Here is a 12728-nt window from a genome sequence, read left to right on the forward strand (position 1 = left end):
CTTGCTAGCTCCAAGTCCGACTTGTTGGGCCTTTATTTTGATAGATCCTTAGGTCTATGGCCTTGTTGTCTGTTTTCAGAGTCGGGTTGTACTTTTACTCTGTGGGGATGGCTGTTCTATCCTTACGCTCGTTTCTGTACCAGTTTCGGGATTCTTCTGATCCACCATTTTAGATCCCTGGGGCTGGGTTTGACAAGCTTGGTGTGGGTCTACAGGTCTGGATGGCCGAGCGGTCTAAGGCGCTGTGTTCAGGTCGCAGTCTCCTCTGGATGTGTGAGCTTTGTTGAGTCTATTTGTTAGCTCAGTCTGCTAGGATATAGAATTTCCTTTCAACTTGCTCCATCGATTTCAGAAGACGGTCTACTCTTCCTTCCGGTTCTGAGGGTATACTCTCCTTCTTGGGGGTCCGCTATTGAGGTTTTGTGTTGCCCTTTTTAGGGACCTGTATAGGTCCGGCGGCTTTGGTTGCCTGGAGTGTGCCCTCTGTCTGGGCGTTGCTTTTGCAGTCTGTTCCTTGCTTGACTGCTTCTTTTTCCTCGCAAATGTCCTCTGTGTCATCCTGATATGGACTCTGTGTTCTCAATCTTGGTTTTTTTTTGCCTGGGTCTATTACACGTTTTTCGTGATTGAATACTTTGCCACTTCAGTTGCATTCAGTGCTTGCAGGATGTTGGAGAGAAGTCTGTTCTGTCTCTGTGCCCGGTCTTATCCCAGGTTTCGCTTGGTATAGGCTGGGTCTCTGTGAGCTGGACTCATTCTTGGAGGTGGCCTTTTTTGTATTGGGGAACCTTTTGGTTTCCTCGGTTTTCCTTTGCCTTGTCCCCTTGGGGGTTTCGGCTGGTGTCCCCTTCACTAGTGGGGGGTGAGTGGTGGAGGACCGTCTGTTGGGCGACAGTGTCTCCTGGAGGACTGTTGGCTCAGTCGAGTCAGTTTTGCAGTCTCTAGTTTGGCTTCTGGACTAGCTGTGAGTCAGTGTCCTTGAGGCTTTTCCTTTGAACTTTTTATTGGCTTTGGACAAAGCGTGTTTTTTTTTTTTTTTTTTTATTGGGTACAGGTTCAGGCCTGGTGTCCTCAGTATGGGCCGCCTATTGTAACCTCCCGTCTTGGCATTGTGTCCTCTATAGCTTGGGTATTGTTTTCCCAAAAGTAATGAATGCAGCTGTGGACTCTTTCCATTTAAGAAGAAAAACATAAGTTATGCTTACCTGATAATTTACTTTTCTTCTGATGGAAAGAGTCCACAGCTCCCCACCCGTAAATTTATGTGTGGCGTCATTATTCTTCTGGCACCTTTCACCCTGATATTCTACTGTTCCTTGTTCCTCTGCAGAATGACTGGGGGATGAGGGGAGTGGGAGGAGTATTTAAGCCTTTGGCTGAGGTGTGTCTGCCTCCACCTGGTGGCCAGGTTCTTATTTTCCAAAAGTAATGAATGCAGCTGTGGACTCTTTCCATCAGAAGAAAAGGAAATTATCAGGTAAGCATAATTTATGTCTTTTATAAGTTTATGCTGCAGAAATACTCTCTATACACAAGTGCAAATTATGTGTTTATAGGAAGATCATCAGCTCATTAATGGTGAAAAAGGGTCCAAAATGATTCATGGAGCTTTCTTAATCTCTGCGCAAGTCCAAAACGGAGAAACTCAATGAGAAAGCAAACATTTGAAATGGTGCCCAGATATAATGCTGGTGATCACATAAGAACAGAATAAACAATACACTGTGACTAATGTTCACTAACAAGATGAGGAGAGCAGTGCAGCGTGTAGAAGACACAGTATTTCCCTTTTTAGTCTCATCATTCCTTCTTTTTCTAGTCCCAGGGACTAGAATTTATATTGCAATTAAAGGGACATAACAGAGGAAGGAATCTGAAATCTTTAAAAGAGCAGATCAATTGTACCATGATGAATTTTATATTTAATGAACGTTCTCACTATTTCAGTAACAACTTTTACAGCAACTTTGCAACATATAGTGCTCCCTACTTGCGCATGCTCAGTGTTTGCGGATAACCTGAGTAACTTTTGTGGCACTGGTTGCTCATGTTGGTTGAGACTATTTCACGCATCAGTAGTGCTCATTTATCTTGCACAATAAAACCTAACCATTAAAGCTTTTTAAAGTAATTTTTATAAAATAAAAGCATGGTACAAACATGTTTCTGATCTGTAACACTTTGCAGTGCATTACATGTTTGTATTTAAGAGGCGCACACATATATTGAGTAGATATGCGCATGTGGCAGGTTTTTTTTTCACTGCTAAATGTCGAAGAAGGAAGCCCCTTGTGGCTATCGGGTCGTTTCAGAGACAAATTTATTCTTGTGAAAGTGCAACACACTAAGATCTGGAAAGCGTTTGTTGCACTTTCAATAGAATAATTTTGGCTCAGAAAAGAGCTGAAAGCTGCAAGGGGCTTCCACAAACAAAACTTCCATGTACAAATATCTAATATTGAGTAGCCATACAGGTGAGAGGATATTTATATTGAGATATTATAATTTATATACATATTTTTTTGATAACTATAGGCTTATGAAAATAAACAGGCCGGTTATCCCCACACTAGTAAAGAGGGACATATTACCAATTATTTGAAAGTAGCAATCTTCCTCTTTCAAATTAGTTGTCCTATGTCTATCCAGCTGTCAGGTGACCAATTCCTGGGCACTTGAGCTTCTTGCAACTCTTCTCCCCTTCCTCAAATATATCATTATGCTCCTCAATTCAAATAGAGGGCTATTGTGTCTTTTTATAAATGCCAATCAATCATCATTGTAATAATTACCCAGCGTTAGCCACCAGCTTGTGGTGTTGATGCCGCTTCATGTGTTGTGGTGTCGATGCCAAGATTCATGGCTGTGATCTAATAGAACATGATTTGTATTCAAACAAATGGGAGTACTGACTGAGTGTAGATATAGTTAACATTTTTTTATGTATTTACAGCTGCAAGGCCTAGAAATGATCCAGCTGTACCAGGCTAAATTTTAGGTGCAGCTGGCAGGGGGTAGTGGAGGGCACTCATGGCTGCCATCCTCTTATCTAGCTTGGTTGTGTCCCTTTTGTGTGTCTCTATTATAATCTGTTCTGTTCACATCAAGGATAAATACTCTATGGTCTATTATTTTTTATACTATTTTTGTTTTAATGAACACCAAGACATGGGTATATTGTAGGCTATGACTATTATGTATATGCAAATGTTTTAATACATTTTTGTATATGCATAACGTATCAACAATTAGAGGGACACATTACTTATGTTTTTTCTTCTTTCTTTCTTTCTTTCTTTCATATATTTGAAAGAGCAACAGTTAAATGTTCCATTTTTTAAATTAATTTAAAGGGTTACATAAAAGCCATTTCCTTCTTAATATGAGGAGAGTCCACGGCTTCATTCCTTACTTGTGGGAAATACTGAACCTGGCCACCAGGAGGGGGCAAAGACACCCCAGCCAAATACCTCCCCCACTCCCCTCATCCCCCAGTCGTTCTTTGCCTTTTGTCACAGGAGATTGGCAGAGAAGATATGGAGTAGTTCCTTATGGAGCTTAGTACTCTTCGGAATGGGAGTGGAGTTTTAAGTAGTCTTGTCAGCCTCTCAGTGAGAGCATTGGCGGTTGTTAGAGTCTGGAGATGCAGGGAGAGTCTTTCTGTAAACCCATCCACACTTTTATTAACAGCTCCTAAGCAATTGGTGTTGACGTGTTTCACTGCCTGCTTCTATCACTCAAGTCCATGTCAGGAGCAATGCTACAAGACTGTCAAACTTGAGAGGCTGTGTTTCTGTTCCATGGCATAGATTCCGATAAGATCATTTAATTTTTTTTATACACATTTAATAACGCAAGAAGACAGGGTCACAGTGTGACTCCTTTTATCTGAATGAATTGAGGGTTAATGTTTTCAGAACGGAATTATTGAACAGGAGGGATTAATCACATTTTAATATTGTGTTTTTGCTGTGACGTGTGTGAGATGAGGCTCAGGCAGATGTTGGAACGTACAGGTTTTACGTTCATATTGGAGTGCTGCGCAGCCCGTTAGGCTTGGTGCGCTTTTAGTGGTGCAGTGTCGGTTCTGCATGGTGCACCACGTGATCGGGTGTGGTCACAGTGATTCTCTTCTTCCTAACCGTGCGGTGTCTGGAGATGAAGCGGTTTCTTTCTTGGGCCTGGGTCATAGGTGATGAGTGCCCCAGCCTTGGGGGTATAAAGGTGCCATTTATCTTTGTCTGTAGTCCTATTTATAAGCACAAGCTATGGAGGACTCGAATATGTTAGAGGGTACTCCCTCTTTACCTAAATCTAATGCTTGTCTATATTGTGAGGAGGCCATGGTATACCCGCCTGCTCAATTATTTTCCACATGCTTTGATAAAGTAATCTTTACAAAGAAAGCTAATATGTTTAGTACTACTCAGCCTTCTACCTCTGAGGAGTCTTCGTCCCGTGAGGTGCACACCCTACAGTTATCTCCTAATACACATGCAGCTTCCCGTAGGACTCCTATTCCTCCATCGGGAGGGGCCCTTTTACCGCCAGACTTTACTGAACAGTTAGACGGCAGTGTCTGCGGCCTTTAGTGCTTTAACTCGCCCTGCTAAGTGCAAGCGAAGGGTTAAATATTGCTATCCTTCCCAGGGGTCTTTTACTAGCTTACTGGAATTATCCGATACAAGATTATTCGATGATGAAGACGCTTCTGATACTTCAGAGGATGCTCTTTCTGGCTCGGAATCTGCTGCCTCTAAGCCTCCAGCTGCTGAGGAACCAGACTTTAGATTTAGGATTGAACACTTTCTGCTACAGGAGGTTTTGGCTACTTAACCTAAATTACCTGAGGAATCTTGTATTCCTAAATTAGATGAGGTCTACGAGGACAGGGTTGTACCACAGACTTTCCCGGTTCCCGTAAAGATTGCAAACATTATTAAGAATGAATGGGAAAGACTTGGTTCTTCATTTTCCCCTTTTTCCTTTAAGAAATTGTTCCTGGTTCTGGACTCTCAGTTGGAATTGTGGGGTTCCGTCTCTAAAGTAGACCTACCTCGTGTGGTGGCCCGCATCAAGCAGGAGCTAGCATCTGTGATTCTAATTGCTCCATCGTGGCCTCGGAGGATGTGGTTCGCAGATCTGCTAGGGATGTCCTCATCTCTAATGGAGGTTACCTTGTCGCAGGGATCTGCTGAAACAAGGTCCTTTTGTTCATCAAAATCTAGATTCTCTGAGGCTGACTGCGTGGAGATTGAATGCTTAGTCCTAGCCAAGAGACGTTTTTCTGAGAGAGTTATTGATACTCTCATTCAAGCTCGTAAGTCAGTTACTCGTTGCATCTATGATAAGGTGTGGAGGACCTACTTATTCTGGTGTGAAGAGCGTGGATTTCTCTGACATAAGGCCAGGGTTTCCAGGATTCTTTCCTTTCTCCAGGATAGTCTGGAGAAGGGCCTTTCGGCTAGCTCCCTTAAGGGACAGTTTTCGGCCCTATCTGTTTTACTGCACGAGAGGCTTGCTGAGCTTCCAGATGTCCAGTCTTTTGTGCAGGCTCTGACGAGAATCAGACCTGTATTTCCACCTATTGCTCCTCCTTGGACTTTAAATCTTGTTCTTAAGGTTTTGCAGAGGGCTCCGTTTGAGCCTATGCATGACCTTGACATTAAATTACTATCTTGGAAGGTTCTCTCTTTACTGGCTATTGCCTCAGCACGCAGAGTATCCGAGATGGCTGCCTGAGCCCCCTTACCTAGTATTCCTTGCTGATAAGGCTGTTCTTCGCACTGGGTTAGGTTTCCTTCCTAAGGTTGTTTCTAAACGCAACATCAATCAGGAGATAGTTGTTCCTTCCTTGTGTCCTAACCCCCCTTCATCAAAGGAACGGTTACTTCATAATTTGGATGTGGTTCGGGCCTTGAAGTTCTATCTTCAAGCTTCTAAGGAGTTTAGACTTTTTTTTTCTTTGTTGTCTATTCTGGGAAACGTAAGGGGCAAAAAGCCTCGTCCACTTATCTTTTTGGTTGAGGAGCATTATTCGCTTAGCATATGAAACAGCGGGATATAAGCCTCCTCAGAGGATTAAGGCTCATTCGACCAGAGCAGTGGTTTCCTCTTGCGCCTTCAAGAATGAGGCCTCTATGGAGCAGATTTGTAAGGTGGCTACCTGGTCCTCCTTACATACATTTTCAAAATTTTACAAGTTTGATGTTTTTGCTTCGGCTGAAGCATCTTTTGGGAGAAAGGTTTTGCAGGCTGTGGTGCCCTCAGAATATGGTCTGCCTCTCTTTTTGCCCTCCCGTTTCATTCAGTGTCTTCTAGAGCTTGAGTATACAGGGAGTGCAGAATTATTAGGCAAGTTGTATTTTTGAGGATTAATTTTATTATTGAACAACAACCATGTTCTCAATGAACCCAAAAAACTCATTAATATCAAAGCTGAATAGTTTTGGAAGAAGTTTTTAGTTTGTTTTTAGTTAGATCTATTTTAGGGGGATATCTGTGTGTGCAGGTGACTATTACTGTGCATAATAATTAGGCAACTTAACAAAAAACAAATATATACCCATTTCAATTATTTATTTTTACCAGTGAAACCAATATAAAATCTCAACATTCATAAATATACATTTCTGACATTCAAAAACAAAACAAAAACAAATCATTGACCAATATAGCCACCTTTCTCCAACATAGGTGTGTCCGGTCCACGGCGTCATCCTTACTTGTGGGATATTCTCCTCCCCAACAGGAAATGGCAAAGAGCCCAGCAAAGCTGGTCACATGATCCCTCCTAGGCTCCGCCTGCCCCAGTCATTCTCTTTGCCGTTGTACAGGCAACATCTCCACGGAGATGGCTTAGAGTTTTTTAGTGTTTAACTGTAGTTTTTATTATTCAATCAAGAGTTTGTTATTTTGAAATAGTGCTGGTATGTACTATTTACTCAGAAACAGAAAAGAGATGAAGATTTCTGTTTGTATGAGGAAAATGATTTTAGCAACCGTAACTAAAATCCATGGCTGTTCCACACAGGACTGTTGAGAGCAATTAACTTCAGTTGGGGGAACAGTGTGCAGTCTCTTGCTGCTTGAGGTATGACACATTCTAACAAGACGATGTAATGCTGGAAGCTGTCATTTTCCCTATGGGATCCGGTAAGCCATGTTTATTACGATCGTAAATAAGGGCTTCACAAGGGCTTATTAAGACTGTAGACTTTTTCTGGGCTAAATCGATTCATTATTAACACATATTTAGCCTTGAGGAATCATTTTATCTGGGTATTTTGATATAATAATATCGGCAGGCACTGTATTAGACACCTTATTCCTTAGGGGCTTTCCCAAAGCATAAGCAGAGCCTCATTTTCGCGCCGGTGTGGCGCACTTGTTTTTGAGAGGCATGGCATGCAGTCGCATGTGAGAGGAGCTCTGATACTTAGAAAAGACTTTCTGAAGGCGTCATTTGGTATCGTATTCCCCTTTGGGCTTGGTTGGGTCTCAGCAAAGCAGATACCAGGGACTGTAAAGGGGTTAAAGTTTAAAACTGCTCCGGTTCCGTTATTTTAAGGGTTAAAGCTTCCAAATTTGGTGTGCAATACTTTTAAGGCTTTAAGACACTGTGGTGAAAATTTGATAAATTTTGAACAATTCCTTCATGTTTTTTCGCAATTGCAGTAATAAAGTGTGTTCAGTTTAAAATTTAAAGTGACAGTAACGGTTTTATTTTAAAACGTTTTTGTACTTTGTTATCAAGTTTATGCCTGTTTAACATGTCTGAACTACCAGATAGACTGTGTTCTGAATGTGGGGAAGCCAGAATTCCTATTCATTTAAATAAATGTGATTTATGTGATAATGACAATGATGCCCAAGATGATTCCTCAAGTGAGGGGAGTAAGCATGGTACTGCATCATTCCCTCCTTCGTCAACACGAGTCTTGCCCACTCAGGAGGCCCCTAGTACATCTAGCGCGCCAATACTCCTTACTATGCAACAATTAACGGCTGTAATGGATAATTCTGTCAAAAACATTTTAGCCAAAATAAACACTTGTCAGCGTAAGCGCGGCTGCTCTGTTTTAGATACTGAAGAGCATGACGACGCTGATATTAATATCTCTGAAGGGCCCCTAACCCAGTCTGATGGGGCCAGGGAGGTTTTGTCTGAGGGAGAAATTACTGATTCAGGGAACATTTCTCAACAGGCTGAACCTGATGTGATTGCATTTAAATTTAAGTTGGAACATCTCCGCATTCTGCTTAAGGAGGTATTATCCACTCTGGATGATTGTGACAAGTTGGTCATCCCAGAGAAACTATGTAAAATGGACAAGTTCCTAGAGGTGCCGGGGCTCCCAGAAGCTTTTCCTATACCCAAGCGGGTGGCGGACATTGTTAATAAAGAATGGGAGAGGCCAGGTATTCCTTTCGTCCCTCCCCCCATATTTAAAAAATTGTTTCCTATGGTCGACCCCAGAAAGGACTTATGGCAGACAGTCCCCAAGGTCGAGGGAGCGGTTTCCACTTTAAACAAACGCACCACTATACCCATAGAGGATAGTTGTGCTTTCAAAGATCCTATGGATAAAAAATTAGAAGGTTTGCTTAAAAAGATGTTTGTTCAGCAGGGTTACCTTCTACAACCAATTTCATGCGTTGTCCCTGTCGCTACAGCCGCATGTTTCTGGTTCGATGAGCTGATAAAGGCGGTCGATAGTGATTCTCCTCCTTATGAGGAGATTATGGACAGAATCAATGCTCTCAAATTGGCTAATTCTTTCACCCTCGACGCCACTTTGCAATTGGCTAGGTTAGCGGCTAAGAATTCTGGGTTTGCTATTGTGGCGCGCAGAGCGCTTTGGTTGAAATCTTGGTCGGCTGATGCGTCTTCCAAGAACAAGCTACTTAACATTCCTTTCAAGGGGAAAACGCTGTTTGGCCCTGACTTGAAAGAGATTATCTCTGATATCACTGGGGGTAAGGGCCACGCCCTTCCTCAGGATCGGCCTTTCAAGGCAAAAAATAAACCTAATTTTCGTCCCTTTCGTAGAAACGGACCAGCCCAAGGTGCTACGTCCTCTAAGCAAGAGGGTAATACTTCTCAAGCCAAGCCAGCTTGGAGACCAATGCAAGGCTGGAACAAAGGAAAGCAGGCCAAGAAACCTGCCACTGCTACCAAGACTGCATGAAATGTTGGCCCCCGATCCGGGACCGGATCTGGTGGGGGGCAGACTCTCTCTCTTCGCTCAGGCTTGGGCAAGAGATGTTCTGGATCCTTGGGCGCTAGAAATAGTCTCCCAAGGTTATCTTCTGGAATTCAAGGGACTTCCCCCAAGGGGGAGGTTCCACAGGTCTCAGTTGTCTTTAGACCACATAAAAAGACAGGCATTCTTACATTGTGTAGAAGACCTGTTAAAAATGGGAGTGATTCATCCTGTTCCATTAAGAGAACAAGGGATGGGGTTCTACTCCAATCTGTTCATAGTTCCCAAAAAAGAGGGAACGTTCAGACCAATCTTAGATCTCAAGATCTTAAACAAGTTTCTCAAGGTTCCATCGTTCAAGATGGAAACCATTCGAACTATTCTTCCTTCCATCCAGGAAGGTCAATTCATGACCACGGTGGATTTAAAGGATGCGTATCTACATATTCCTATCCACAAGGAACATCATCGGTTCCTAAGGTTCGCATTCCTGGACAAACATTACCAGTTCGTGGCGCTTCCTTTCGGATTAGCCACTGCTCCAAGGATTTTCACAAAGGTACTAGGGTCCCTTCTAGCTGTGCTAAGACCAAGGGGCATTGCTGTAGTACCTTACTTGGACGACATTTTGATTCAAGCGTCGTCCCTTCCTCAAGCAAAGGCTCACACGGACATCGTCCTGGCCTTTCTCAGATCTCACGGATGGAAAGTGAACGTGGAAAAGAGTTCTCTATCCCCGTCAACAAGGGTTCCCTTCTTGGGAACAGTTATAGGCTCCTTAGAAATGAGGATTTTTCTAACAGAGGCCAGAAAAACAAAACTTCTAGACTCTTGTCGGATACTTCATTCCGTTCCTCTTCCTTCCATAGCTCAGTGCATGGAAGTGATCGGGTTGATGGTAGCGGCAATGGACATAGTTCCTTTTGCGCGCATTCATCTAAGACCATTACAACTGTGCATGCTCAGTCAGTGGAATGGGGACTATACAGTCTTGTCTCCGAAGATACAAGTAAATCAGAGGACCAGAGACTCACTCCGTTGGTGGCTGTCCCTGGACAACCTGTCACAAGGGACGACATTCCGCAGACCAGAGTGGGTCATTGTCACGACCGACGCCAGTCTGATGGGCTGGGGCGCGGTCTGGGGATCCCTGAAAGCTCAGGGTCTTTGGTCTCGGGAAGAATCTCTTCTACCGATAAATATTCTGGAACTGAGAGCGATATTCAATGCTCTCAAGGCTTGGCCTCAGCTAGCGAGGGCCAAGTTCATACGGTTTCAATCAGACAACATGACAACTGTTGCGTACATCAACCATCAGGGGGGAAAGAGGAGTTCCCTAGCGATGGAAGAAGTGACCAAAATCATTCTATGGGCGGAGTCTCACTCCTGCCACCTGTCTGCTATCCACATCCCAGGAGTGGAAAATTGGGAAGCGGATTTTCTGAGTCGTCAGACATTGCATCCGGGGGAGTGGGAACTCCATCCGGAAATCTTTGCCCAAGTCACTCAGCTGTGGGGCATTCCAGACATGGATCTGATGGCCTCTCGTCAGAACTTCAAAGTTCCTTGCTACGGGTCCAGATCCAGGGATCCCAAGGCGGCTCTAGTGGATGCACTAGTAGCACCTTGGACCTTCAAACTAGCTTATGTGTTCCCGCCCTTTCCTCTCATCCCCAGGCTGGTAGCCAGGATCAATCAGGAGAGGGCGTCGGTGATCTTGATAGCTCCTGCGTGGCCACGCAGGACTTGGTATGCAGATCTGGTGAATATGTCATCGGCTCCACCTTGGAAGCTACCTTTGAGACGAGACCTTCTTGTTCAGGGTCCGTTCGAACATCCGAATCTGGTTTCACTCCAGCTGACTGCTTGGAGATTGAACGCTTGATTTTATCGAAGCGAGGGTTCTCAGATTCTGTTATCGATACTCTTGTTCAGGCCAGAAAGCCTGTAACTAGAAAGTTTTACCACAAAATTTGGAAAAAATATATCTGTTGGTGTGAATCTAAAGGATTCCCTTGGGACAAGGTTAAGATTCCTAGGATCCTATCCTTCCTTCAAGAAGGATTGGAAAAAGGATTATCTGCAAGTTCCCTGAAGGGACAGATTTCTGCCTTGTCGGTGTTACTTCACAAAAAACTGGCTGCTGTGCCAGATGTTCAAGCTTTTGTTCAGGCTCTGGTTAGAATTAAGCCTGTTTACAAACCTTTGACTCCTCCTTGGAGTCTCAATTTAGTTCTTTCAGTTCTTCAGGGGGTTCCGTTTGAACCCTTGCATTCCGTTGATATTAAATTATTATCTTGGAAAGTTTTGTTTTAGTTGCAATTTCTTCTGCCAGAAGAGTTTCAGAATTATCTGCTCTGCAGTGTTCTCCTCCTTATCTGGTGTTCCATGCAGATAAGGTGGTTTTACGTACTAAACCTGGTTTTCTTCCAAAAGTTGTTTCTAACAAAAACATTAACCAGGAGATTATCGTACCTTCTCTGTGTCCGAAACCAGTTTCAAAGAAGGAACGTTTGTTGCACAATTTGGATGTTGTTCGCGCTCTAAAATTCTATTTAGATGCTACAAAGGATTTTAGACAAACATCTTCCTTGTTTGTTGTTTATTCCGGTAAAAGGAGAGGTCAAAAAGCAACTTCTACCTCTCTCTCTTTTTGGATTAAAAGCATCATCAGATTGGCTTACGAGACTGCCGGACGGCAGCCTCCCGAAAGAATCACAGCTCATTCCACTAGGGCTGTGGCTTCCACATGGGCCTTCAAGAACGAGGCTTCTGTTGATCAGATATGTAGGGCAGCGACTTGGTCTTCACTGCACACTTTTACCAAATTTTACAAGTTTGATACTTTTGCTTCTTCTGAGGCTATTTTTGGGAGAAAGGTTTTGCAAGCCGTGGTGCCTTCCATTTAGGTGACCTGATTTGCTCCCTCCCTTCATCCGTGTCCTAAAGCTTTGGTATTGGTTCCCACAAGTAAGGATGACGCCGTGGACCGGACACACCTATGTTGGAGAAAACAGAATTTATGTTTACCTGATAAATTACTTTCTCCAACGGTGTGTCCGGTCCACGGCCCGCCCTGGTTTTTTAATCAGGTCTGATAATTTATTTTCTTTAACTACAGTCACCACGGTACCATATGGTTTCTCCTATGCAAATATTCCTCCTTAACGTCGGTCGAATGACTGGGGCAGGCGGAGCCTAGGAGGGATCATGTGACCAGCTTTGCTGGGCTCTTTGCCATTTCCTGTTGGGGAGGAGAATATCCCACAAGTAAGGATGACGCCGTGGACCGGACACACCGTTGGAGAAAGTAATTTATCAGGTAAACATAAATTCTGTTTTCTTTGCAAGGACACTCAAAAGCCTGCCATCCATGGATTCTGTCAGTGTTTTGATCTGTTCACCATCAACATTGCGTGCAGCAGCAACCACAGCCTCCCAGACACTGTTCAGAGAGGTGTACTGTTTTCCCTCCTTGTAAATCTCACATTTGATGATGGACCACAGGTTCTCAATGGGGTT

At 43.5% G+C, this 12728-nt stretch overlaps 1 protein-coding gene across 1 annotated transcript in view; it reads left to right on the forward strand.

Annotated features, from left to right (window-relative positions):
- Nucleotides 1-12728, forward strand: part of PTPRA (protein tyrosine phosphatase receptor type A) — a 586312-nt gene that overhangs the window by 78962 nt on the left and 494622 nt on the right. The window lies entirely within an intron of this gene.

This window comes from Bombina bombina, chromosome 2 (genome assembly GCF_027579735.1).
Source record: "Bombina bombina isolate aBomBom1 chromosome 2, aBomBom1.pri, whole genome shotgun sequence".
Classification (NCBI taxonomy): Eukaryota; Metazoa; Chordata; class Amphibia; order Anura; family Bombinatoridae; genus Bombina; species Bombina bombina.